Source organism: Pteropus vampyrus, unplaced genomic scaffold, assembly GCF_000151845.1.
Source record: "Pteropus vampyrus isolate Shadow unplaced genomic scaffold, Pvam_2.0 Scaffold22, whole genome shotgun sequence".
In the NCBI taxonomy this organism is placed as follows: Eukaryota; Metazoa; Chordata; class Mammalia; order Chiroptera; family Pteropodidae; genus Pteropus; species Pteropus vampyrus.
Window position 1 is genome coordinate 13,195,354 of NW_011888803.1, and position 27,319 is coordinate 13,222,672.

Consider the following 27,319-nt stretch of genomic DNA (forward strand, 5'->3'; position numbering starts at 1 on the left):
CCAAGGAGGGAGTAGTTGGAACCTCCAATCTATAGGCCTAGGTCAGAACCACAGGTGACAATCTGAGCTTGTGACAGGTGTCTGACATAGAGGGACATCTCGTGGGACTGAGCACTTAATCTGTGGAATACGATCCTATCTCCGGGTATACAGTAAACAGTGTCAGAATTGATCTGAATTCTCGGATACCCTGCTGGTATCTAAGAATTGCTAGGAACACCCCTCCCACATGGTGGAATTGGTGACCAAAATCCTTTTTAGAAAGCCTCTCAGCTGAGGTGACATTGGAGCACAGAGGTAAGAGATAGAGTTATGGCAATATCTGAAGGAATAGCATCCCAGGCAATGGGGATAGCAAGCACAAAGGCCCTGCGCTGAGAGCATGCTTGGTGTATTCCAGGAGCAGACTACAGAGTAGTGGAAAGTGTGGGACCCTCCAGCAAACATAGGTTCAAATCTCTGCCCTGCGTCTTCCTAGTGGTGTCTCTGTGGGTAACTTAATAAGCACCACCATGCCTCATCTGTAAAGTAGAGATAATGATTCCATTTCCTTAATGGGGCTATTATGAGGATTAAGTAAATTAATAACATGCAAAGCACTTAATGCCTAATATATTCTTAAGGAAATAGTAGCTATGATTTTTAACTGGGTCATTGATAACTTTGCTCTATTCAAGACAATTTATTTTCAAGTTGATAGTTTTGAATCTCAGGGTTAAATTATGCTGCTGGCTTTGTACATGGCCAAAAACTTCCTCCTAAGTGCTTACCTCCTTGGCTGGACTTCGTGTCCTGACAAGGAGGGCTCTCATATTGATGTTATCATGGAAAGAGCGGGAAGCAAATCCCTCTAACATCACTGTTACACTATATAAATTAGTTCTTCATTCAACATAACCCGGTTCTACCCCAAGAATCAGATGCTTCCTTAGAAGCGGAATTTACTGTCCCTTGGATTTAAGTCACTAGTTTCATAGGGCTGAATCCCAGTGTTGACTCTTCACTGCACCACTGACAGAAGCAAGTGGTGATTTCAATTGCAATCCTCTGTTTTGAGAAGGATTAAAATCTCTCTTCAAAATTAAGATGGTAATTTAGTTTTTAAAAAATCCTTTCTCCGATGTCCTTTTGGTCTAAACTTAACATTGCATTTCAAAGAAATCGAAACATCGAAGCAAAATGCAAGAGTCATCTGGCTTGGTGATCTCCGAACTGTTCCTCAGAACACAGCCCCAAAGCAAGTCTAGAAGGTACCATGAGCCACCCTGCAGATGGGCTTAGAGCCAAGGGAAGATGTCAGGGCCACAAGGAAACTCTTCTCCTCTCCCCCGCGTTTTTCTTTAATGCTGTGTTTACTTTTCATCCTGATGGGCTAAAGGGCAAACCACAGGCAGAGCGAAACCACAGCAAGCCCAATCCTGTTAGAGGTAAAATGGGAGTATTCTCAAACCACTTGTAAGGCTGGGGAGAGCCCACTGCTTCAAGTCAGACAATTAAAAAGAGATCAGTATTCTAGGTGACAGGCCTTAAACATGGTTTTTTTTTTAAAATCAGATTCTCCTTCCAGGCAGACCTGACCATTTTCCCTTTTTAATGTCATAAGTGTACATTTAACTATAAGAAATCCACAAAATCTTGCTTCTTGTCATTCATTTACTCATCCAAAAAATCTTTATCAAGTGCCTGTTCAATGCCAGGACTGTTCTAGGTGTGGGGATTCAACAGGGAATAAAATAAATAAAAATCTCTGCCCTCGTAGAGCTTACATTCCAGTCAGGGGAGGTAAACTATAAACAAGATATATAATTGCATATGAGAGACAGATAAATACTAAGAAAACAAAGCAGAAAAAAAAGGGAGAGTATGTATTCAGGTGTCTTTGGTTTGGTTTGTTTCTCTGTTTTGAGTAAGGACCTATAGGAAGTAAACTCTGTAGATACTTGGGGAAACAAAAGTTCCAAGCAAAGAAAAAGAAAATAGCACATGCAAAGGCCCTGAGATAGAGCGCGTCTGACCCACTAGGGGAATGGCAGCAGGCCTGGCAGCTGGGGCAGAGTGAGAGAGCTGGAGGAGTGACGTTTAAGAAGTAACAGGCAAGGCAGTCATGGGCTGGTTATATAGAACTTTGCAGATCATTGTAAGGATTTTGGTTTTTACTCTGAGAAGGACATGATCAGTAGGGTGTTTTAAGCAGAGTAATGACAGGATCTGACTTAGATTTTATCAGGGCCATCTGGCTCTTGGGTGGAGAATACTGCAGAGGGGCAGAAGGAAGCACTACTCCCCGGCATGTGATCTTGGCAGGCCACCTAACCTCTCTGTACCTGAGAGACTTGAAGAGGACTATTTCTAAGCCCCACTCTAACCCCACACTCTATGATTCGAGTTGATTTTCTTTGTCTTTTCTATACTTATAATTTATATTGACCGTAAGCTTGATTTTTCCTCGAAGCTTTAACTGACGTGGAACTGAGGTGAAGAATTCAAGCTGACAACATATACGCGAAGCCCATGTCACACACCCAGGGTACAAAGTCGATAAGACTCAATTTGCTCGAGGGAACTCCACAATCTGACAGAGGAAGAAAATAAGTTCTCATGAGGCAGCAGGAGAAGTGCTGTAAGAGAAATTAAGAGAAGAAGCAACTAACCACCTGCCAGGAGGAGCCGTGTGACGCATTACCAGAGAAGCTAACAGAGATAGCCTGGATGAGTGAGCTATGGACCTCCAGACAGAAGAGAAAGGGGGATGAGGGTGCTAGAGGAGGGACAAGTGTGAAAGGAACAGGGCATGAGAGCACAGGGCATGATTTGGAAACCATGAAGAGTCTGGTATGAGTACAGAGAGTTTCATGGAGGAGGTGAAGGAAGACGGCTGAAAAAAATAGGCTAGTGCTATGTTGTTAATAACCAGACATCCCATGCCAAAGATAATGGAACAGCAGAGATTTTTCAATTATGAGAAACAAAAACAGATCTGTTTTAGAAGGTACCCGCCATGATGGATGAATAATTTGAGAGATGCTGTAGCCAAGAAAACTAACTGGAAGACGCCTGCAACCTTTCCAGGTGATATGACGATTTGCAAATGGAGAAGAAAATGCCAAGCGAGATCTGCTAAAGGTGAGACACCGTGGAATTGGTGTGATTCGGCTAGGGGACGCAAGCAGAAGGGGGTTACTGGCACATATTTCCTTGAAGCAAGGAAATATGAGTGACTAAAGACTGAGAGGGAAGAGAGAGGGAAAATGGAACCTTGGAGAATGTCAGCACGTGAGGATCAAGTATTGAAAAGGAAACCTGAATGGAGATCAGGAAGGTAAGAGGACAACCAGGAGAAGTAGTTCCAGGGAAGCCAAGATAATAAAACATGGGGAAAAGTGGAGAGTAAAGCAGCAAATGCATCGAAAAGAGGACAATGAAGATGCTAACTAAAAACAAGCATGGAATTTTGCACTTGGCACCTTTCCTGGTGCCCGGTCATGGTGTGGTGGGCATGGGAGCCCATCTGTAGCAGACCCAGGAATTAATGGGAAGTGAGGGAAAAAAAAAAGCCAATACCTAACCACCTCTAGCCCTGACAGACTTCGCTGTTATCAGAGATTCTGTGCCACCAGGAAAGTTTTATTCAACACTCTGTGGAGGTGTAAGGTGTGAGAAACAGGAACTAAGACCTGCTGGGGGTGATCTCTTAGTTAACACCTGGGTCTCATGGGACCACTAATCCTGAAACTAGCAACAGGCTTCAAGAAAGGCTAGTTGCTTCTGACAAATGCTGAGGACAATATCTTCACCCACACATCATCCAACTCCCAGTTAGGCTTCTCACCTCTCTATTCTTCTCACATTAGCATCCCTAGTCCTTCCCCCCAAGCAGAATAATGCTAAGCAACAGGGACTACATTTCTGCTCAAAGCAGGATAAAAAGTATAACAAAGGAAACCATAGCATCAACTACCTGGTATGATGCTGGAAGCCCATAACCTGGCACCATTCAGTCAGGAAAAGGCTTTACCAAAAACACCAGTCAGTCCCAGAACAATGAGAGCAAATCCCTTAGTGTCAGCAGAAACTGCCTCACTGCTCTTTTATCTGCTCTCTGAGAAACAAAAAGGAGCCAAAGGAGGGCAGAGTCTTTAATCCCAAAATTATTCTTAATTTACAATATAGAAAGCTTGAGAAAAATTTGAAAGCCAACATAAAAACTGATTATTTTTTTTAAGAGTGTCTATGGTCACTTCTCCTTTACCCTCTACAAAAAAACAACCCAACCACCAAATGATCATTTTTCTTGGCCCAATTTCCCTATTTTTGTGATATATAATTGGAAACAGACTGCTTTTTCCTGGCTTCAGAGAACAGGATCTTCAGGGTTACAAGAGTTGCCAACTACAGAACTTCAACCTTAGCAAAATTTCTTTTACCTATGTACCTACTTGAAATATATGGTAATTCCATGGAACACATTTAAATCGGTTATTATTATGCAAAGTGGATTTTCTCCTAACACATTAGACACTCCTCTCCCTTTCCTAGCCTCCCTACCCAGTTAAGCTAAGCAGAATACTGCTTTGTGTTCAGTTATCTCCCATTTAAGCATTACTAAAAGCCCTACCCAAGCCAGGTATCTACATGGGATACTTTCTGGAAGCATTTTTTAAGAATTTAGAAGAACTGGTTCTACAGGAAACCTCCTTCTTAGCCCACACACTGAATGAAATTAAAACTCTGAATATCTTAGAGAGCAACTGCTCTAATAATGAAATAAAGATGCCACAAACTGAAAAAGGCATTAATACAGAAAAATGTGAAATGTATCAAGTGAGTCATCCTTCCCTGGCTCCTGTGTCAAAAACAGGGCAGCAATCGTGATGGAAGAGTATGATAGATTCAAAACAGAGACAAGTGCATTTTCACAAAATGAGTTGTTAGCCTAAGTATTTTTTCATGATGCAGATGGTATATTATGAATACACGACAAGTAACAATCTCTATAAATACAGACACAAAAATAAGAAAACTAAGAGGAATAACTGCTCAGAAACACTGGCAAAAAGAGACCAGCAATAGTAAACATACCCATTTAGAAGATCAGAAACTTCTCCCACACACATAGGGAAGACCTTACACTACAATGATGCAAAATGTATGTTATGAGTCAATGGTGTTTTCCCTCAAAGTTGAATTTAATTTGCCTGCCAATTGCACAAAGTCTAATACAACAAAATGAGGCGTTTATTCTTTATGGATACTCAGAAGAGAGTTCTGTATTTGAGTATACTGTGTTTTAAAGAAAAAAAAACAGAAGAGATAACTCATAACAACACAGGGAATATCACACAAAAGTACTTAGGGTACCACATGAACTCAAGGCTTTGGAATTTGAATCTAAGTATTTCACCTCAAATAACCTTCCAAGTATGAAAAAAAAAAAAAAGCTACATTCTGCTTCTGTGATTATACAGTTAATTATGAAATAAAATTTGCAAATAACCAGCAGTGTATTTTTACATCCAATGACCAATTTCAGACTGTCAAAGCACATAAATCACTAAAAATGCTAACCAAATTATACTCCCAAAAGAGAATCTTCTCACACAGCAAATGGAATTAAGTATTCATCAAGTTTCAACGAATAAAATAGCATAATAAGAATAAAAAAAGAAATCCAAGTTCTGCGAGGCCCTCTGCCTAGCCCACTTTGTGTCCCACCATCAATGGTGGTTAAGTCATCAAGCCTGTAAAACTGCAGACCTTCTCCCAGGGCAAGGCAAGCAATGGGAAAGCTCAAGGACTAGTATCTGTAAAGACTGTTTTCTAAAGATCATTTTTTCAAGGACTAATCAACTTAAATGTGCTTTTACAAATGGTCCGTCTGCAATTTCACACAAAAACCTGACCTTCAGCATGCAGCAGGAAAATGAATTATGAGCTTAGAAGGGCAGAGAAGCAGGTGCTTCTTACTTCTGCAAAGAGCACCCATTCTGAAGACCCCTTGTCTCTGGAGTCTAGTGTCCAAGAGGTAGAGAAAGTATACGCTTCTGTATGCCATCCTTTTTCTTAAAGTGAAGACAGACCTAACATTTCAGACTTAATTCTAAGTTATTAATGTGGCAACAATTTAACACAAATCCTAAAAATGAACTTTGCCAGGCTCTGTTATCCCAGATTTGAAGAAGCTATCAGCACAAACACCAAATTATTAACTATATTAAGCAGGAAATGTCCAGGCACGGTTCTGGGGCCCATGTTTCAGACCTTTGGGAACATTTTCAATTTTAAATATGGTGTCCATCTCTTGTAGATAAACCCGTAGTTGTCAGCCTGTTAAGTCTTGGTGTTTGGCCTGGAAAACCAAAGAATAAAAAAATGAAGAATAAGGTCCAAATGAGAGTAGCCCTACACAAAATTTTTATGAATGTTGCTTCAAACATTAAATATTGCATATATCCTGATTAAAAGATAAAAATCATTACTCTTTATGAGAAAGAAGAATGCTCAGAAATCTGTGCTAAATCTTTGCAAGGACTCTACGGAGAAAATAAAGCTCAATGTCAGCAAACAAATGTGCTATTTCAAAAGATATAAAATAAAAAATCTAGAAGTGGACAGAGCCCAAGAAATAGACCCAGATCCTTTACAAAAGGCCATTCCAAGCTCTGTTAATTTATTTCAGCTTGCTAGAATTCGAACAAATAAGCAATAACTTGTGTTTTATGAAATGCTACAAGAGACAATGCTATCATCCCAAGTGTTACTCTGAAGATGTGGAACCAAAGAAATTACTGCCATGGACGCTGTTGCAGTAATATTCTTCCAAAACCACAAACGCTCTCACTGAAATTATTAAAGGCTAACTGTTATTTGCAAAAGGCTAGCTTTTCATATAACCTAGATTCACTTTTTCATTCCTAATTGTCCATGTTCCTCGAGGCAATACCAGACTCTTTTTAAATTAAAGATCCCTAAAAACATTTCTCTAACATGAGTTATGCAAATTTCAAAAAGTAGTTAACATTTTTTAAGTTTTAAAATATAAGGAAAATGTTCCAGAGGACAGACTGAAACAGTGATAACATCATTTTTTAAATAACTATTAAGAGGGGGAAAAAAGAAAAAAAATGAAGACTGTTCTCATTAACTTATGAATCTGATGATTATAAGTAGTTTTTGCCCAATAGCAATGAGAAAAAGGAAAAAAAAACACATTTTCAAAGTGGATTATCAAAAATGAGAGTAATTCAAAATGACCACAGAGCAAATTCATCCAGGAAAAATATTACCGCATTTTAATATTTACCAGTCGTCCTTTAAATGCTAACTGTTCTGTCTGTTAAGCTTGAAAGTAAAGTCAGAACTTTCCACATATTTATGATCCCAGGAAATTGGCCATCACTTAGATAATAAAGAAGTCAGTAATGATCACCTTCTCAGTACTCAAAGGATATTAGAGTCCTTTGGCTCTGGACGCTTAGGCCCAGATCTGTTCTCAGAAAAGCCAGCAGTCACCTGATTTTTACAAGATACAACCAAGTTTGCATGCAAAGGGAAAGATTAATTCCTTTGAGCCTTAAAAAGAATAGGACAATACTCTCCTTTAAGCAAAACAATTTTGTCAATCTATAAAGGCTTTCCGTTAGAAACCCTAGGAAGCCTTAAGGCATCTTGGCCCCCCGCTGTGAGTATTGATAGAGGACAACTAATTTGCCAAACTCCAAGACCTGGAACAATAAGCCTGTTAGGGAGTTGGGGGTTGATAAATGTTTGCTGAATGAGTAAACTAGATGAGAGTATGGAGACTAAATTACAACCTAAATAAAATGCTACTCTAAAGTGTAAGCATAATGCTGAGATTTAGAAAGAAGGGTGTAATTTGAAAGTTATTTTAAAACAGGATCCCCTTAGCCCTAACTTGGTAAATGAAATAAAGTTAATACTTTCTGATACACTAGAAATAAGAAAGGAAACTGGCCTACAAAACTACAGACTAATATTGAAAACCTTTTAAAAAGCCAGTTTGTTTTTCCAAGCATGTTAATTCTTAAATAGTTTATGTTATATTTAAAGGTATGCATGTCAATAGACACATCACACCTATATTAGACAAATATGATTCTTCTTAACTATTACTACACTAAAATATAAGCCTCTGAAGAATGCGCAGTAACAGAAATGCTGCTACTCAGGATAACAATTCCTTATTGTCTTGAACTTGGAGGATGTTAATGAAAAATGATAATGACAGGATTGTGAGCATACCAACCTCCCTGAGAACAAATTTACTATATGCAATTTTCTACAAAAGACAAATGAGGATCATCAGAAAAGGATTCACAATAGGTATCTCTGGACTGCGAGTTCTCCTGGATAACTTGAAACATTATTCAAAGTATACAAAACTATTTTACATATATCTCTTAAAAGAAATGGAAATAACTACATGTGTGTATATTTTTTATCTGTCCAACCATCACAGCTCCTGACATATATCCAACATATAGGCCCTGTCCTCAAGGTCATTTTCATTGTCATCAGTTGAAATTAAACCCAGTTCATTGTAAGTTCACAAAGAAACTTGGTTATTTTGCTAGATAAATTCACAACTTTTTCCACTTCTGAAATGTATGTTTAATACCCTAAAAACTGGTTTACGAGTCTAATAGACATCAATAGTGTTTTATACTCCCCCTGTTGGCTAATATTCAAAATAACAATGAATTCCCCAGGGGTTGCCTTTGAAGTGCTGAGGTTCAAAAGTAACTTGGTGACTTTTATATTTAAAACATGAGCTGGATCAACAGCAAAGTTAAGCAAAGCTGCCATGTAATGGTCAAATTCCATCAAAACAGGAAAATTAAAGTTGACAAATGACAAAGACAAACCGAAGGGCAAAAAATACGCTGAAACCTTGAACCACTAAACAATACATAGTTAAAGCCAAAAGCAGAGAACACCAAGAAACAGAGCAACATCCTTTAACTGACACAATGGCATGAAATCAATTTCATTTTAATAGCCCTTAAGGGGGTAAGAATTATTTCCCTGCCTCTGTGCCAACCCCAAGCTGTTTCCTAAGGAAGCCAAGTAATGCTGACCAACAGTAAAAGAAATTAAGAATAAAAGTCCATATTAATTAATACAAATCAGAGTTCTATATATAATAACTTGGAGCCAGTTTCAAAGGAGCTGTAATTTGGCACCCCCATATCACCTAAATTAATCACAGATACCTTATTTGTGTTTCAAGAGATGTGTGTTCAACTCTAACGGGAAGCTGAACAATAGAAGACGCCTGGACTCACTGCATACAAATCTGACTGCACTTGCTGCTCTCTGCTGAGTGACTAAGCTAACTCTGGAGTCACACAGAACTAACAGAAAGTTGTGCAGGCGCTTGGGCAAGTAACTAATCTTAAGTGTCTTATCTGTAAAACTGGGCTGTTGACGGTATTTTTACCATAGAGCTGGTATGATTATTGAGTGCAACTGTGTCCATAAGGCATTTAGGAGAGTGTCTGGCACAATCTGGGCTCAATAAACGTTAGCTATGATCATTACCCAAAAGAAATTGCTAATTTCACACTGAAGTAACTGTCTGCAGCCTAAAGTATCAGTTCAGAAAAATTAAAAGGTCTTGACATGTGCTCTGCTACTTGTAGAGACTTATCTCCTCCCAAACCACTCGCTTACTTTTCTTGGAAGAAAGACGAAGTTCAGAAAACGCTGATTCTCCATCTCAATCTGTCACTCCTACAATCCATCTCTTACCCTCTTCGCTCTTCTGCCACCTCTGGGCTCAGGACAAGCAGCACTAACACAGCAATCCTATGAGACCAATACTATTATTACTCCCATTTCACTGCTAAGGAAACGGAGCGATTTTCTTCTCCTAGCTTTTCTGTAGACCCTAAATCCATTAAGTTGTACTCTGCCAAGGTTAATTCACAACTTGACAAGCCGGTCCCCTACACTATGTGATTCTGAAAGTGGGGCAACTGCCCTAACAAGAACTAGACTGCAAGCAGATTCTCCTAGCAACAGCCCGAGACTTCCAAGCTCGTTTTAATCAAATGAATAAGAGACGCCTTCCAAATAAACTAGGTAGGGCGGCTAATAAGTTACCAGGGGGCGCGTCCTTCCCGGGGGCTCAGGGCTGCAGCGCTCTGCGCGGCCCGCAGAGCGCGCACCCTGAGGGCGCGGCCCGCGCGGAGCGTAGCTCCTGACAGTGCGCGAGTCCCGGGGCGCAGCCTCTGCAACAGCAACTGAGTGCAAACCCACAACAAATCTTTCCCACCGACGCTGTCACGCTCCTGATGGGAAGTGGCCGGCGCACCCCGCAGGAGTCAGAAGAAACCGCGTAGAAGTAGATGAAGGAGGGCGTGGAGAAGTCTTCCCGAGCATAGTGCATCGCCTCGAGCGCTGCCCACCCGAAACGGCCGCCCCCACGCAAGGCTGGGCACGGGTCCCGAATACTCGCCGCCCGACCAACACCACCCTTCCCAGCCCGGGAATCCAGGAGGCCAGAGCGATCCCGGCCGTGAGGCAGGCACGGAGCCCGGCGCAGCGCCAAAAGGCACCGCGCAGCCTGCAGAGCCCGCGGCCGGGACGGGTGCGGGGCTAGCGACGCGTCCAGGGGCGTCCCGGCGTGGGCTGCAGCGCAGCGGGGCCGGGCCCGCACGTACCTCGGAGGCGGTGTGTCAAGCGGAGATCCACCCGCTGCAAGTTGGAGAAAAGCAGAGGCGAGTTTCCCCGCCCAGCGCACGGCGGCCGCGAACTCCGGCAGCTGCAGTGCCGCGGCGCAACTACGCCATCCGGACCCAACCCGACTTTCAGGTCCTGCAGGGAGCTCCGGGAATCACGCAGGGAAAGTGGCCGGGCACCAGAGCCGTCGTCTTCCCTCACTCACTCACTCGGAAGAGGAAAGCGCCACTCGGCTTCCCTGAAACCCTCGATTACCCCCATCGGGCCGACCCAGCGCACTCGCTCGCCCTCACACACACGCGGGCGGGGACGGGCAGGATGCCACAGCAATCAGCGCGCGGGGGGAAGGGCGCTCCTCCTCCGCCGGCCCCACCGAGGGCTGCGGGCCGCCGAGAAACTCCTCCTCCCGCCGCCCGCCTCCTCTCTCCTCCCCCTTTCCTCCCGGACTGATGGATGAGCCCCGAGCTTTGCGTTTCCTTTCGGACCCAGGAGGGAGGGAGAGAAGGAGCACGGGGAACAGCCGGGCTGCTGTGTGCCCTGGTTGGGGCGGTGGGGGGTGGGGGGGCTCCAGTCCTCCAGGAAGATTGGGGTGGCGGCGGGCGGGGGGGCCTGAATGCGCGAGTGCTAGCTGCAGAGATTCGCTCCCTCAAACTAGGTCCTTCAAACTTTCCAGGGCTCTCTGGAGGAGTTGGGTTTTCATTTGGTTCCCTCCGTCTTGATATAAAAACTCTAAAGCCTCCAGTAATCTGATCACACTCTCTTGCCAACTCCCTAGCACGGGCAGCCTGCATACGTTCATTCTGTCCGTTAGTTTTTGCCACCTCCAGTCCCGCTTGGTACCTCAAGATGCTCTCTGATGGTGGGCGCCAGCGGGGTCTTGCCTCCTCCTCTCTAACAGCTGAGAGTGCATTACCCAGCGGGTCCCCCTTCTCGCAAAGTAAATTAGTACAAAAATTAGCGCATAACTGGCGCTACCCTGAGGTTGGCGCAATATAAACTAACCTGTCGGCGGCCGTGCAACTGCTTGCCTGTGAATATACCCAGCAAGCGTTGACAAATGCAGTAATCAGAATACCACTTTGATACTTCTGTTTGCACTCTGCTTTTCTATTAAAAGACAGGCTTAAATCACAGGACACTGTTTTACCAAGGCTGGTAAAATGACCATGGGTTGACAGGTTTCAGAGACCGGGCTTCCAATCCTGACTCTGCCCTTAGACTAGCTGTGGGACCTTGAACAAAAGGCTTAGACTCTCCAAGTCTCTTCCCACCCCTCCTCCCCTCCACCCACCACCCCCGTGTAAAATGAGGAGCTTGGCCTAGGAGATTCCGTCCAGTTCTAAAGTGTTATGGCCCTAGGCCTTTAATATGTTGGCGGGTGGAATGAGGAGGTTTCTTATGTTATTATTTGGAAAGTTATTGGATTTCCCTACTTTGAGGGAAGAGGAAGTATTTCTAATCTTTTTGTCTTGCGCCTACATATAGAGAATCCACTCAACTGGACAAACTTTCACAAATGTCAAATCATCATTGATCACCTGGATTTAGTGCAAAATCCTCCTCAGTAAACCATTCATTACTTATTGATACATATTGAGCAACTACTGTGTGAGAGGCTTGAGCTGAGCCTCAGAGATACACACAGGCATACTATCCTGAAAGAACAGTGTAGGGTAGAGTTAGTCTCAACTTTGATATAGTCTCTCTAGATTTAAGGCGTTAGATTTCTCCTTGACTTGAATTACATAGTATTCATGCCTCAAATTGTCAAGTTTTAGTTTCAAGTGCAGACATGAACACTTGAACTGGGTGTGAATATTTAATCCTACATTTAAATGTATCAATCATGTTAAGTAAGGCTTTCTACTTTCTAAAGAAAACGGCATAGAAGAGAGAAAAACCAAGTCCTAGATAACTTAGGAGTGACTTGTCTCTAAAAAGTGATGAAGTGACTATTCACAGAGGAGCTAGGTGTTGAATAGTATAACCATCACTATCTATTGAACAATTACTCTGTGCCAGGCAGAGTCCTAAACACTCTATGCATATGAGCACATTTACTGCTCACAGACTTATAAGGCTATACACAAACCTACATAGACATTGAGGCCTTACAACTTGCCAAAATAGTATAGCTTATAAGTGGAAGGGCCAGGATTCAAACCCACATCCATCTAGCTCTGAGCCCAAGTCCTCAACCACCAGGACATACTACAAAAGCTTTATATATTGGCAAAATAAAAGATTGTGTGTGTTGGGGGGAGTGGGGGATAAGGTGGTTGATTGGGATTTTTTTTTTTTTTTTGGCAAAACATCTTTGAAATGCCTGGCTATTTAATTAATTTCTATAGATGATGTGGAAAAACACAAGAATTTATATCAGTATTTATACAAATTACAATGTCTACAGAGGGGTTTCTCTCTTTAAATCTTTAGACTAATAAAGTGATATTATTTGCAGAAATCCAGACGCCTGAAGCATAGAGCAAAGGTTCAAAATAAACTTAAATTTTTGGTTTCCCAGCAAAGCTCTAGAAACAGGATTCCCCTACCTTTTATTAATGGCAATATTAACAGATTCCTAAGGGAATGAATCCTGTCCTTTCATTGGGTTCTTAGGACTATGCTCGAGTTACAGTATTTGCTACTGTAAGATAAAAGCTTCTTTTGGTCCAAGAGAGTGTCTTGGTCATTTGTTCTAAATTTTTTCAAGAATTCTAAGCAGGGAGGTCAAATAAAAAGGTGCACTTTTATCTCGCTTGTATGAAAAACATTTGACAGAAGAGAGTCTCAGTGATTTCTCTCAAGGAACCACTCCTACTCTAGGCACGGACCTGATCCTTTATGATGATGACTCATATTTACTGGCATGTCTCCAGATTCTGTTGATCAGCAGACAACTGAACAAATTCATAATACCCTGTTTATGTTCCTTACAAAAACAGAAGCAAACACTCCAAATTTCTGCAAGACTATATCATTAGAAAATCATTCAGTTTTTCTTTTTTAACAAGTTCTCGTGTGGTACTTAGCACATGCTTTGCCCTTTACAAATTCTAAATCATTAAATCCTTATAACAGCTCTATTATCCTCATTTTGTTACCAGGACCCCAATGTTAGAGTTCGTCTACCTGTGTGCACTGGCACAAAGAAATGGACAACAAGAGTTTGCAGTATAAAAAGAAAAATGGTTTTATGTTGAATTGGCCAATCCAGAGATGAGGAGCTTATAAAGATCTGACTCCCGATGGCAGTAGCTTATGGATTTTACAAGGCAAAATCACAAGACACCTTGGGTAAGGGGTTCTGGATCATGCTGGGAGCTGACTGGTTAGAGGTGAGGTAATTATTTCTTCAGGTCTTGAGGACAGTTCTGAGGTCTGCTGCCTCATCCCCTTGTCTGATCTCATGAAAAAGTAGCCAGGGGAGTCATTCCACCTTAGGGTTCAGGAGCTGAATCATAACTTAGGTCAAGATGTTATCTTTAGCCCGCCAAAGGTCTAGACCTGGTGACCATTAGGTCTGAGCTATAGTCTCTGCTGCCTCAGGACTTGCTGATTATGGCAGGGCAAGAGGTAGGTTAAGTTGCTGAGGGGGAAAGAGAGAGAAATTTAAAGCTAAATTTAATCAAAGTCATAAGAATTTTAATTTTACATGTTAGAAAATGATGTACAGAGAGATTAAGTAACTTGCCCAAAGTCACGCAACCAGCAAGTGGTAGAGCCAGGTACTCTGGCTCCAAAATCGGCTCAGAACCTCCACTCTATGCTGCTAACAGGTGAAATGTAGCCCCTTCCACTTACAGAGAGTCTTATTTTTTAAAGCTTAAGCCTTTAAACGTTTCAAAAGATAAAAACGAAGTTTGCCTAGGAGAAATATTAGCTCCCCACAGCTACACAAAAAATAGATACCTTTTGCCCAGTAAAGAAGGGAGGAGAGATACCAACTTTTAAAGTGCCTCTGAAAGAGCCAACATCTTGGAGGCAATTGCATAACTACTCTTAAGAATGTGTGACAGAACATGAACCAAATGTTCCTAAATTGTTGTGACAAGGTACTGGTCTACAAACTATAGCATGTGCTCCTATTTTCTGCTTGGTTGACTTGTTATTACAGACAGATTTACTGCTTTAATTCTAAAATTCACCCATAAAGATTCCAGTTATGCCTGTAGGTGTTTTATATATCACTGTAATCTAAGGCCATAATCTAAAACCACACTTCCTATATCTATATCCAAGATTAGAATTTGGTTTCACTGATAAAATTCACAGCTGGCAAATTTCAAATTAAGGAGGAAAAAATACTATCAGATGAGCCTGTATGCAGAGCAGAGTCCCAAACAGACACCTGATTCAGGCCTGAGGGATTCCTCAGAGAACTTTGAAATAAAAATCCAAAGCAAATTCCCTTACAGTAATCACGTGTTCCTGCAAACTTGTCATTTCCTGCGCTCCAGTGGAGGTTTCCACAATGCACCTCCAATTTCCCCCTCAGCGGGGCTTCTGACAAAGCAGGAAACCTCACACCATTTCAAAGTAATAGCAAGACCCCTGGCTGAGGTCCCTGTGGTCCTAGCTCTGGAGGGGGTGTGGCAAAGCATCTGCTGTCCCTGCCTCTGGAACAAGGATTCAAGAGAGAAAACTTCACCACGCCCCACCTCCATAGCTGCCCTGCAGAGAACTTTTGTTCTGGCCTGGAGAAGAAAAAAATCATGAAATACAGACTTGTTATTTCGTGTTCAAGGAAACCAAAAAAAGACAAGGAACACCCAGGACATATATAATATCTGCGAATATTATAAATCTCATTGCCTTCATTTTAACAAATACAAGAAATGCCAAAACTCTACTGCTAAAAACACCCAAATTTAAAAATTATTATTGCTATTATTCTTATCGTTACTATTACTGCCTTTTATTGAGCACTTACTCTGTGCAAGGCCTTGTTGTAAATCTGGCCTTTTAGAAAATACTTTCCAACATATTTTGAAAACAGTTGTTTCCATGTATTTGTTTTAAAATTACCTGCTATGATATTTCTTTAGGTCACTCACTCTTCTTTTAATATGTAATCTAAGGAACAGGAGTGTTTCCCAACTGGGTCCTGCAGATATGTTCTTTAAGATTCAGTAATGAGTTCAATAAGAAATTTGTTTTCATTTTGTATTTTTGTTCTAATGATAATCTTAAAAAGAAATCTTTTACCCTCTTTTGTTTGGGGGTAAGGGATGGGGATAAATTAAAAACCAACAGACTTTCCCATAATAAAAGACTTTAATTTCTTAAGTCGGTTTTTCAAAGTAGAAAATTTATTCCCATATGTTCCTAAGTTTTTTTCTTTAAAAAGGGTATTTACATTGTTAACATTTAAGAACTATGCTATAAAATTTTTAATTAAAATTTTCTTCAAAGTTTCCTCAGTTTACTCCGATAATTTTTACTACTTCCTGGAAGATGTTAGCTTCTTTTATGTTCCAAAAACCAACCAATATTCATTGAAATTTGCTAAGCCATATTAAATGTGAAAGATACATGTAGAATAGAGGCGACAGGAAATATAATAAAAAGATAACAAAAGAACAGGAAAGTATTATATGTTAACTGTTAAGTGTGGCCGTAAGTGCTAGAAGTGAGATGATCTTTGGTCTGGAATGATCAGTGCAAAGTAAAAAGTGAGCTGAGGATACAGTGTATATGGAAGGGGCTTCCTGATCTCAGCCAGTTAAAGCAGAGTAGATATAAACCAAGACCCCAGGCCAGAGCAAATGTACCTGCTAAACTAAAGTTAGCTGAAAGAAGATAGTCAGGTGCCACTAAGAGTGGAATTAATGTGTAATGTCTTAGATATCACTTTTATTTTTGTACTATGTTGATAAAGATAAAAAATCATATCCACACTACTATTGTTGCTGGAAAATGCTGGCCATCTTGAAATGCTAAAGGCCCTGATACTAAAAGAGAAAGAAACAGATCTTAAAAGGGTTTTGGCTACTCTTCAAGTGTGAGAGAAAAGAAGGAAGCATTCATTAATTTAAACGGTCTCTCTTCCCTTCCCACTCACCTTTTTCCTTGGAGAAAGGATAACACACTTCCTTCTTTGCTTCTGGTCCCCTACACTACATAGTCTCACTGGCATCCCTTTCAGTTTTCTCTACAGAATGTGAAAACAACCTCAACTCTGTTTTAAAAATCAAGCAAACCAACTTTTCAGAGCTGTTCAAAAATCGAAAACTTCATAAGGTTTTGTGCATTTTCCATGGCTTTTTGTTCCTCATTCTTTTTTCTTCTCTTTTCATCAAATTTCTCCCTGCTTTTGTTTAAATGTAATTTTACTAAATTTAAGTGCATAAACAAAGGAGTCCATGCACATTTGTAAAAATGTACATTTATAAAATTAACATATAAATTAGTAAATTTTATAGATTTTTTTCCTCATATGAATTATTTTCCAGTCTTTCATTGTGCAAAATATCTTCAAAACTTCACTGCATAGTCTTTGAACTTTTCTCAAAGCCTGAAAATTTTCAAAATACAAAGTTTAAAGAGAAGAAAACTTTACTGGGGAATGCTGAACTATAACTTTGCATTTGACCTGGGATAGTCTCAGATTTCGCTATGTTGGATAGAAATCCCTTTTAACATTTTTCAGAGAGCTAAGTGGTATGTATCTTTAAAAAAAAAAAAAAAGAGAGAGAGAGCGAGAGACAGACTGAAGCTCCCAAACTGGTTCTTCGGATATTTGACTTTATAAAATAACTCCCAGGTTCAACTCAGCTGGAATTTTGAGTGTCGCTTGAGTGCACTTGTATCCTTGCCTGAGTGCTTTTCTCTTTCCTATATTTTTTACTAACTGGTATTTCAGCTTTGAGATTCTCTTTCAGAGGAGGACATAATGGTCTTTTCAATAGAATTCTGCAGCTCCACCGTTTTTATAGATATTATACTGTCAAACCGTAGCCTGCTAGAATATAGTGCGGCATTTGGGTATTTTTGTGATGGAAGTGCAGCATCAGCATATTTGGGGGAATATACACTTGACTCGGGAAAGAGGTATATTTGTTGGAAAGGGTGATATGCCTGAAAAGCATATTTTAAAAGGCTTTGTTATCTTTAGGAAAACCTCATGTCGAAACACTAGAAAAGCATCATGTCCCAAGGGCTTTGATGTGGCACAGTTCTGTTAACAGCATATTTTCTTTGTATATATTGGGTTCATTAAGCTCAAATCAACCTCATAATTACATGATTGTGTCAAGATTAACTGAATGGACAATCCAAAAGTTCTGAAGGTCATCTGAAGGGCCCTCTATCCAATAATACTTTTACTCTTCAGTTATTTTTAGGCTGGCTTGGTGAGAATGTGCCCGTGCAGCTAGGTTGAGAATTATGTATGCTTTGTTCCAAGATCCGTTTATTACTATTGTGTGTGCTGAAATGTGCACACTTTCTAAACCTAAACACAAAGCAAATCAATCTCCATAAAATAAAAGGACAGATCTTGTTTACAAGAAATTTTCAAAATATATAAAAATGCAAAGAATCTAACAAATACCTATATGTCAACACCCAGAATTAATAATTCTTAATATTTTGACAAATTCTTTGTCTTTCTATATAAGAAATAAAATACTACAGATAAAATTAAAGGCCCCTGGAACTCCTCCTCAACTCCAGTCCAGATTGATTACCCTTTCAGTCTCTTAAGAGAAAACCACTTTCATGGATTTAGTGTATATCCTTCGAGTGTGCTTTGTTATACTTTTACATATATATATATGTGTGTGTGTGTGTGTGTGTGTGTGTATGCGTGTATTTGTATATACATATGCATTTATACACATATATAAAGAAAATAATACATTATAATATGAACGTATATGTTCATTTTAAAATGTTACATAAGGAGCACATAACTTACTACTTGCTTTTTTCATTCAACATTATGATTTTTAAATCCATCTGTGTTGTATAGGTGGAGATAGTTCATTTCTCCTAGTTGCTTGATAATATTCCACAGTATTAATATACCTTTTAAAATTTATCAATTCTCTTAAAGATGATTATTTGAGTTGTTTCTACTTTCTATTATTACAAACTATGTTTCAATGACTAAAAGATTCTTGTACCTGTCTCCCAGTTCCCATGTACAACAATTTTTCTATTCTATGATGTATAACTAGAAGTGGAATTATTGGGTTTAAGGGTATAAACAATTAAAATTTTACAAGTATTGCCAATGTGTACTCCGTAGGGATTTTATTATTGTAGATTCTCTCTGATGGAATGAGCCATCAACTTGTCCAAATTTTCACCATGTTGATACTATCAGACTTTTCAGTTTTTTTAATCAGAAGAGTGATTTGCTTGGCATTGACTCCCTGTAAAGTCGAACATGGTCTCATATGCTTATTAAGTACTCAATTTTCCTCCTCTGTGATACATGTTCAGTTCCTATACAGAGCAAATCTTAAAAGAAATTTAAAATCCAGTTATTAAAAAGCAATTGTACTAAAATTTTGACATGTTCAAACTGATATCTTAAAATACTGTTTTTCATTTTTATGCATCAGAGAACAAGCTGTTTTAATTTTTCTTAATGCAAATGAAAATATACTTCTTAGATATGATAACAAAACAAATATTTTCACTGCTTCAACCAAATGTTTGCCAATTAGTAGGTGCTCAATAAATATCTGTTGAAGGAATAAAAAAAATGGAATAGGGTAATTGTTAATTTCAGAAGGGGGCATTTCAAGAATAGTGTTTTGCTAAAGATAAAACTATAGGGTAAAAAAAGTCAAAAATACAGTTAATACTTCTTTTAATTAATTTCATCTCTTGTAATGATTTAGATGATGATGATTCTGCTTTTCAGGTTCAAAATCAAATGCCTCTAATGCTAATGTGTTAACCAAGGTGATTTTTATCAGGGACTCACTATCAAAGGTCTCTACAAAAGGCTTCCCTGCCCTCCCTCTGTTGTTGTGTTCTGGTTTTGACTACAAACAAAACAAAGATTATTAATTTAGTGCAGTTGTAGCAACCCTGAGTTTTCAGCTGAAAAAATAAACACACATATAAGGATTCACAAAATGTCAAGAAACTGCTTTGACTCTCTTCTCGGTCATTTGACTTGAATTTTGTGTGCAGATACTTGTAGTTGTTTTTTAAGATTCCAAAATATACTACTCCTAGAGATCACTCTCCATTCATAATAAGCCTAATTATTTAAATCTAATCTTTTAGCTATTAAAAGGGCATTTCTAAGCTAACTATCATCATTTTAGTTAACAGTAAGAGATTTTAAAATATGCCAAGAGATTTTAAAATATGCCAACTGTAATTTCCTAATGCAGTACCTAGTTTTCTCTTATAAAACACAACAGAAAAGTACCCCATATAAGAAACTCTATATCTTGACCATTTTCACCTTGCAATACCTATTCTTGACTCACTCTTCCGCTGTGCAAAATCAACAAGGTCCATTATTAGTGCTCTGTTTGGAAAATAGTTGGGGCTGCAGCAAAGCCGAATCATCATGTAGCTTTACAGTATTTCAAAATAACAAGTACTAAAACTGTGACTGCCTTACTCTCTGGGTGTCCCCCCAGCAGTGCTTAGGGTGAAAGAGATGGGCTTCACAGCAACTCGGGAGAAATAAAAGAAAGTTACTGTCTTAAGGAAAGCAACTGACAAAAATATCATGCCTTCTATGACAAAAGGTAGCATTCTCATACTGGTGTGCCAAGGACTGCTTCCTTGGTCAAACAGGATTAGGAAAAGCATATTAATTAATACAGTAAATCCTCACTTAATGTTGTCGATAGTTTCTTGGAAATGAGGCAAAATAACATAAGAAAACCAATTTTACCACAGGCTAATTGATATAAACAACAGTTAAGTTCCTAGTGCATTTCATCAACGTTATAGTGAAATGACGTCATTCGAAGACCTGCTGTACATTAACATTAATGTCAACCTATTAAACATTAAATATTAACATCAAATGCTTAATATTGGCATAGTAACCTTACTATTGACACAGTAAAGCCTTTTAGACGTTTTGAAGTAAAAGATCGCATTTTGTTATTCTTTTCTTTTTTTAAATGCCTGTTCTTCCTAGATTGGCTCCCATCCAAGTACTAACCAGGCCCGACCCTGCTTAGCTTCCGAGATCAAATGGAATGGGGCTTGTTCAGGGTGGCATGGCCGTACACTAAGATCCCATTTTAAACTCATTTTAAGCCAATGTTTTCCAAACTTTTTGACCCCAGAACCCTATTTAAAAATGTAATACCCATAGAACTAATGTTCTATAGAACGGGAGTCCCCCAACCCCCGGGGCTATGGACCTCTACTGGCCTGTGGCCTATTAGAAACCTGGCCGCACAGCAGGAGGTGAGCCGTGGGCCATCTAGCGAAGTTTCATCTGTATTTACAGCTGCTCCCCAGCGCTAGCATCAACACCTCAGCTCCACCTCAAATCATCGGGCATTAGATTCTCATAGGAGCACAGGCCCTGGTGCCAAAAAGGTTGGGGACTGCTGCTATAGAACACACTTTGGGAAACTCTGATATAGAATAAAAAATATGATTGTTTGATTTAAACAATGCATTTCATCAGTGTATATCATCAACAAGTATTTCCTTTGCTGGTGATTCACATCTAGGTTCCAGAATGGTGTCCCTGACTCACATGTTCGGAGAGAGAGTCCTGGACCAAAATTCAGGCCCTTTCCTCCTCCTATGTCTCCCTCTCCCCACTACAAATGGCCTTGGATTTAGTCCTTACAGACTGATAAGAAACTCTGAATGAGACCTCACTCCCATTTCCACCTTGAACCCAGCACCAGATTTGAGGACCACCACGTCTCTGACCCTTGTAATCTGAGTTAAGTATCTGAGCTGCTTCTCAGCTCCAGTGCGAAGATGAGAAATAGAATCATACAGTATTTGTCTTTTTGTGACTGGCTTATTTCACTTAGCATAATGTCCTCAGGTTGTAGTAAATGACAAGATTTCCTTCTCTTTTAAAGCCAAATAATATTCCATTGTATGTATATATCGCATTTTGTTTATTCATTCATCCATTGATGGACGTTTGAGTTGGTTCCATCTCTTGTTTATTGTAAATAATGCTGCAATGAACAGGGATGTGCAACTACCTTTTTGAGATCCTACTTTCAATTATTTTGGATACATACCCAGAAGCGGGATCGTTGGATCATATGGTAATTCTATTTTTCATTTTTTGATTAAATAGAAAATATTTATATTGTTTTTTTATAGAGACTGCACTATTTTACATTCCCATCAACAGTATACAAGAGTTCCAATTACTCCACATCCTCACAACACTTATTTTCTGGGAGTTTTTTTGGCAGTCATATATAGTTTTTATTAAGTGTGTTTTTATTGGTTTTAATTTTTGAAAAATATGTAACAACTCTTCATTAATCCAAATATTTGATTACCTGGAACACGTACGAATGGTCTCCAAAAAAAATTACAATAAATAAATAGTTTCTCCAAAAGAAAAAGAAAGCACAGTAAGAAACAATATTTACATATACGCGATTAAGGGAAACTACATCCCAAAGTCCAAATAAAACAAATTAATTTTTTTTTGCAGCCACGTAATCTTTTATATGATCAAGATGACAAAGATTTAAATCTGTTTTTACTCAGCTATTTGTTTAAATCATGTCATTGCATATTTAAACATTATAAACACTATTGCATACTGCATTATAACGTTTAAAAATATCGAGCTGACTTTTTCAACTGTTCTTGAAATAAACAAATCAAAATGAATAGTATGTGTTCCCCAATATCCAAGGAATTTCTAGGAAGTTTTCTTATCAGTATCAGTTAGTTCTAACGTTAGTGCTTTAAAACTAAGTACTAGCATGCACATTACATAATTTAATCTTCTCAACATCTTTATGGGCTAAATATTATTGAAAAACTGAGATGCGAACAATCTGCCCAAATATAGATATTTAAGAAGTGGTTAGCTGAAACTCAAAGCAAGATACTCCCCAAATCTCTTCTTCTTTTTACTCCTCCATTAGAAAACATAGTTCTATTTGAATTAATTTAGTTTTAAAAAATATTTTTTTCACATCTTTTTGGGGTATGTATACAGAACACATTTTTTTTCTCAAATAAAGTCTCAATTAATTACATTTTGGAATTGGTCCCTCTGTGGAAAGTTAAAACAAACATGCAATGCCAATACAACTCCCAGCTGTGAAAAGTCAATATGAAAACAAGGCATTGCCACACATCCAGAAGATGGGGTCAAGAGCACACATCTGCACAAGAGACCTGGCTTATAAAAGGAAAAAGTTGTGGATGGGGCCAGTGCTAGACTCTCTACTCCCTTCTTCTTGCCTGCTATGCCCAGGATCTCATTAGATTGGCTGAGATGCCTTCCAAGTCTTCCAAAACCACCACGGGTTTGTGCATTTTGGGAAAAAGCAGCAACCCCAGGTTCTGCTATTGGTCTGCTAGATTGTTTACTTAACTTTTATTTTTTTTTAAATGTCATCCTAGGCCTCTTCTCTCATAAGAGAAAGAATTTAAAATGTAGATATTGAATTTTTTATGGCAAATTCTGATTTATCCATAAGCATATCTAAATAAGATTGCCATGCGAACTGGAAATTCTTATACCTAGCTCATAGTAAATGTAAAAATATATATACTTATACATGTATTCATGTTAACATACTTATATTTATGTATATTTATAAGTTCTTAAGAACTTATAGATATATAGATGTTTACTATATATTATTTCTACTATATTGTGTCTATACATATATATATAGCTATAGATATATCTACAATGATCTAGGTATATCTTTAAAATACATTGAAAAATTTGATAATTGAATACATTCTCATGAAATTTGGAAACTTAAAGAGAGAATAGTGGTTAAAAGCCTGGGCTTTGAGATTAGAAAGCTCTGGGCTTAGAATTTGGTTCTAGTGTTTGTCAGCTGTGTGAACTTGAGCACATGGCTAAACCTCGCTCAGATTCCTTATATGTAAAAGGAACCATAACACCTACTTTTTAGGATTTCTATGATAATTAAATGTAAAATAATGACAGGTTTGCACACTTCTTGGTACATAGAATATGTCAGTATTTTGAAGCTATTATTAGCACAGGGATCAATTCATTTAATTTAACACTCGTTTCTAGGGTACAGGAAAATGTTCGTTATTTGAGCTTTCTAAATTTAGGATTCCAAACCAACAAAAACTTACTACTTATCCAAAAGAGATTTTGATAAGGTTTTCTATTACTCAGAACTATTGACGAGTTATTTTTGCTTGCACCAAGTTAATCATTCTCACATTTAGATTGGAAAGCAACATCCAAAGCTCTTTTGGTTGAAAGTGATAGAAATGCAACTCGAATTAGCTTAAGCAAAAAGGAATGTATTGGCTCCAATAACTGGGAACCTTAAGGACTGATCTAGCTTCAGACGGTACTAAATGTTGCCAGGGCTCTTGTTCCCTCGTGTGTTGGCATCATTATCAGAGAGCTTCTTCCATGAAGCCTGGGGTTATGACCATAAGCTTCAGGCTTACATGGTTTTAGCTGGAGAGCCCAGAGAAAAGGAGCTCCTCTTTCTCCTGCAGCTATAAATTTCAGGGAAACGAATCGTAGAGAAGATTCTTATTAGTTCAGAGTAGGTGATCCACTGTAGTCATCTATCTCACTAGAACAATGTGGCCTGGAGAAAGATGATTCCCAAAAGTTGAGAATCAGGATCTGAATCCTGACAAAGGAGGATGGTAGAGTGAGCAGATAAAAACAATAGATGCCCACAGCAGATAGTTTGAGTTGGATTGTCTGAAAACAAAGACCTCAGCATGGGCATCGTGTCATGGTATCTATTAAAATACGCACTATTTCATGGAACCACATAAAAATATTTCAAAGGGTCATTGGGGTGGGACATTCTTGACTCAAGCTTATTCTTCACGTTAAGCTCCGTGGTGGCAAAGATTTGCAAAAAAAAAAAAAAAATGTAGTTATCCTCATCTATTCTACATCCTAAGCAGTACAGTATGTGTGTAATTACATGAAAAAATGGAAAATTATCTTTTCATATTGAATAAGAAAATTCAGACCATTAATAAATAAATAAATAATATGTACAATTACATAAAAAAAAAAAGGAAAATTTGCTCCATATTAAAAAAGCAAATCAGGCAATTAATGAACCATAGTCTAAAATTCTGCCAATTTCAAAATAAGAACAAAAGAGTTAACATTATACATAATACTAAAATGAAATAAAATAAAATAAAAAGAAGACATTAGCATTATTTGCATTAGCAAATGACTATTGAGTCAATTTTTCTAAGTGAAACAATTATATTTCCAAGGGAAAAATAAATAATTTTGAAAAAAAAAAAAAACACAAAAAAGAAAACCCTATCTCCTTTACTTAGTCCCAATGATAAAAATAACATTTGAACCCCTAATTTCGTTCTTCAGCATTTTAGCATATGAGCGCATAAAATACTGATGTCTTTCAAATTAGAAGATTTTATCTGAGGCCTCCCTGTGCTCTGCAAACATGATCTCATCTTTCAGCCTAGTTATGTTCCAAATCCAGGAGTGAGGGCAAGTTTATAATCAGGGAAGAAAAAAAGGAAAATATTTATATAAGCTCCATAATATAACTTTTTTTAAAACCAAAAAGAAACTCTGAACTTAGTATATGAGGGTACATAACCCAATTAGGGAACAGTCACAGAATGTGGGGCAGAAGTTAGAAAAAAGCAAAGTCATCCTTTGTAATGGAACCACAAACGAGAATGAGATGAGCAATCTGAAGATATCTTCCCAAGAGGGACATATCCAATATTTGAAGCCTTATTACTAATAACACTAGGATGTCTTCCTAAATCAGGATATTGTGTAAAAATTCTCATTTGGAAACCGTCAAATTCAAGCATTAACTAATTAAGTAATATGCAATAAACTGGCATCCTAGAAATGAAATATTGCAATGAAGAAAGCTTTTACAACTACTGAGTTGAACATCAAGACTTTTTTTGGTGTATCTCCAGAATCCTTTTGAAGGAAAATGGACAGTTTATGTCCTATTATACATAGTAAGTAACTAAAGTCACTTTATAAAAGTCTAGCTTTCCCTCTGATGGTCTCAGAATATTTGCTAAATTCTATCATGAGAATTCATCAGTACCCTACCTGTACCACCCCAATTTACCTAAATAGGGTATAAATGTAACAACACTGTGGCACTTTGGTGATGGTATCTATACAACCAAATGTGAAAGGCAGAATGGGCAATTCATTCAGAAAAGATAATTAAGATCGATATTTATTCTATTCTGGATAACTCTGTGTTAGATCTATGTTTGAATTATCAATTTTCTTCTCTAAACATTCTAATTTCATTGTAAACTCCCTCTTTTATTTTTTATTTAAATGTTTAAATACATTTAGATTTGGGTTAAGATTGAATCTGTTGTAGCCTTGTCTTTGCACTTCCTATTTCCTGCAAAAAGTCTCCAATTGAAGGTTCCTTTCTTTAGATCTCTCTGAGTTAGATCAGTGAATCTAAGGTTGAAAAGAGGACAGCCCACCTCAGAGTGCATCCTACTAGGAAAGAGGTTGCCCTAGCATGTGCAATGCTGTCCCAAAGGTAACAGTGCTCCTTCAGTTGCCCCCTCTCACCAATTTTTTTGGATGACATTTATTGAAGAAATGGGTTAGAAGTCTGGGCTCTAGCATGCAATAATCTCAAGTTCAAATCTTGGCTCTACTAACAGTGTGACCAAGGGCCACTTAACTTCTCTAAACCTCAGTTTCCTCATCCATAAAATCAGATCAATAATTGTTGCTGTGAAGATTAAATGATACACTCCATGCAAAGTACCTAGCACAGTAAGTGATTATTAAATGTTAGTTCATTAGAATTTGTTGTTAGATAGTAATTTAAGTGTTGATTATTATCTCTATTTTGGATCCAAAAGGCAATCCAAACAGATGTACTGTGTTCATTTAGCTGTGGCACAGTAGAAAGCTGAAGACCAATGTCCCAACTTCAATCTGGTTTGCATTCAGAAAACTGAATTATGTCTGATCATACCTGCCTCTCTATAAGGTCAAAATGACTAATTAAAAAATAAACTTTTAGTTTAAAAAAGGTGGCATTACCTTATTCCAAATAAATGTTTTGACCTTTATTTTTACTAAGGTACCTTCTTATTTGGGCATTACATCAAAACTACCCTTATTTGTGTCTATTTTGAGACAACCCCAAAATTCTATTTTGTTTCAGATAAATTCATCCTACAGATTCATCTAGGAGACAAGACATCTTGTTTTTCCATTCCAGCAACTACTGATAAGTAGCCAGTTACTTATGCTGCAAACACTTTAAATAGACTCTATACAATGAGATTTGTGAAACTGAAACGAAACTTTGAAAAATATAAATAACAAAGACAATTATAATAGCTTAGCTATAGTAAGCATTCAATATTTTCTCATGCACACTCTTATTTTTAAAAGTACTCCACTAAAAACACTTCTTACTTTAAGTTTCAACTGACTCAA

At 38.4% G+C, this 27,319-nt stretch overlaps 1 protein-coding gene across 1 annotated transcript in view; it reads right to left on the reverse strand.

Annotated features, from left to right (window-relative positions):
• Nucleotides 1-11,045, reverse strand: part of TGFBR3 (transforming growth factor beta receptor 3) — a 182,920-nt gene extending 171,875 nt beyond the window's left edge. Inside the window, exon 1 of the mRNA XM_011355638.2 lies at nt 10,683-11,045. The gene's annotated coding sequence lies outside the window, so the exon portion shown is untranslated. The remainder of the gene's footprint in view (nt 1-10,682) is intronic.
• Between the last annotated feature and the right edge of the window lie 16,274 nt (nt 11,046-27,319).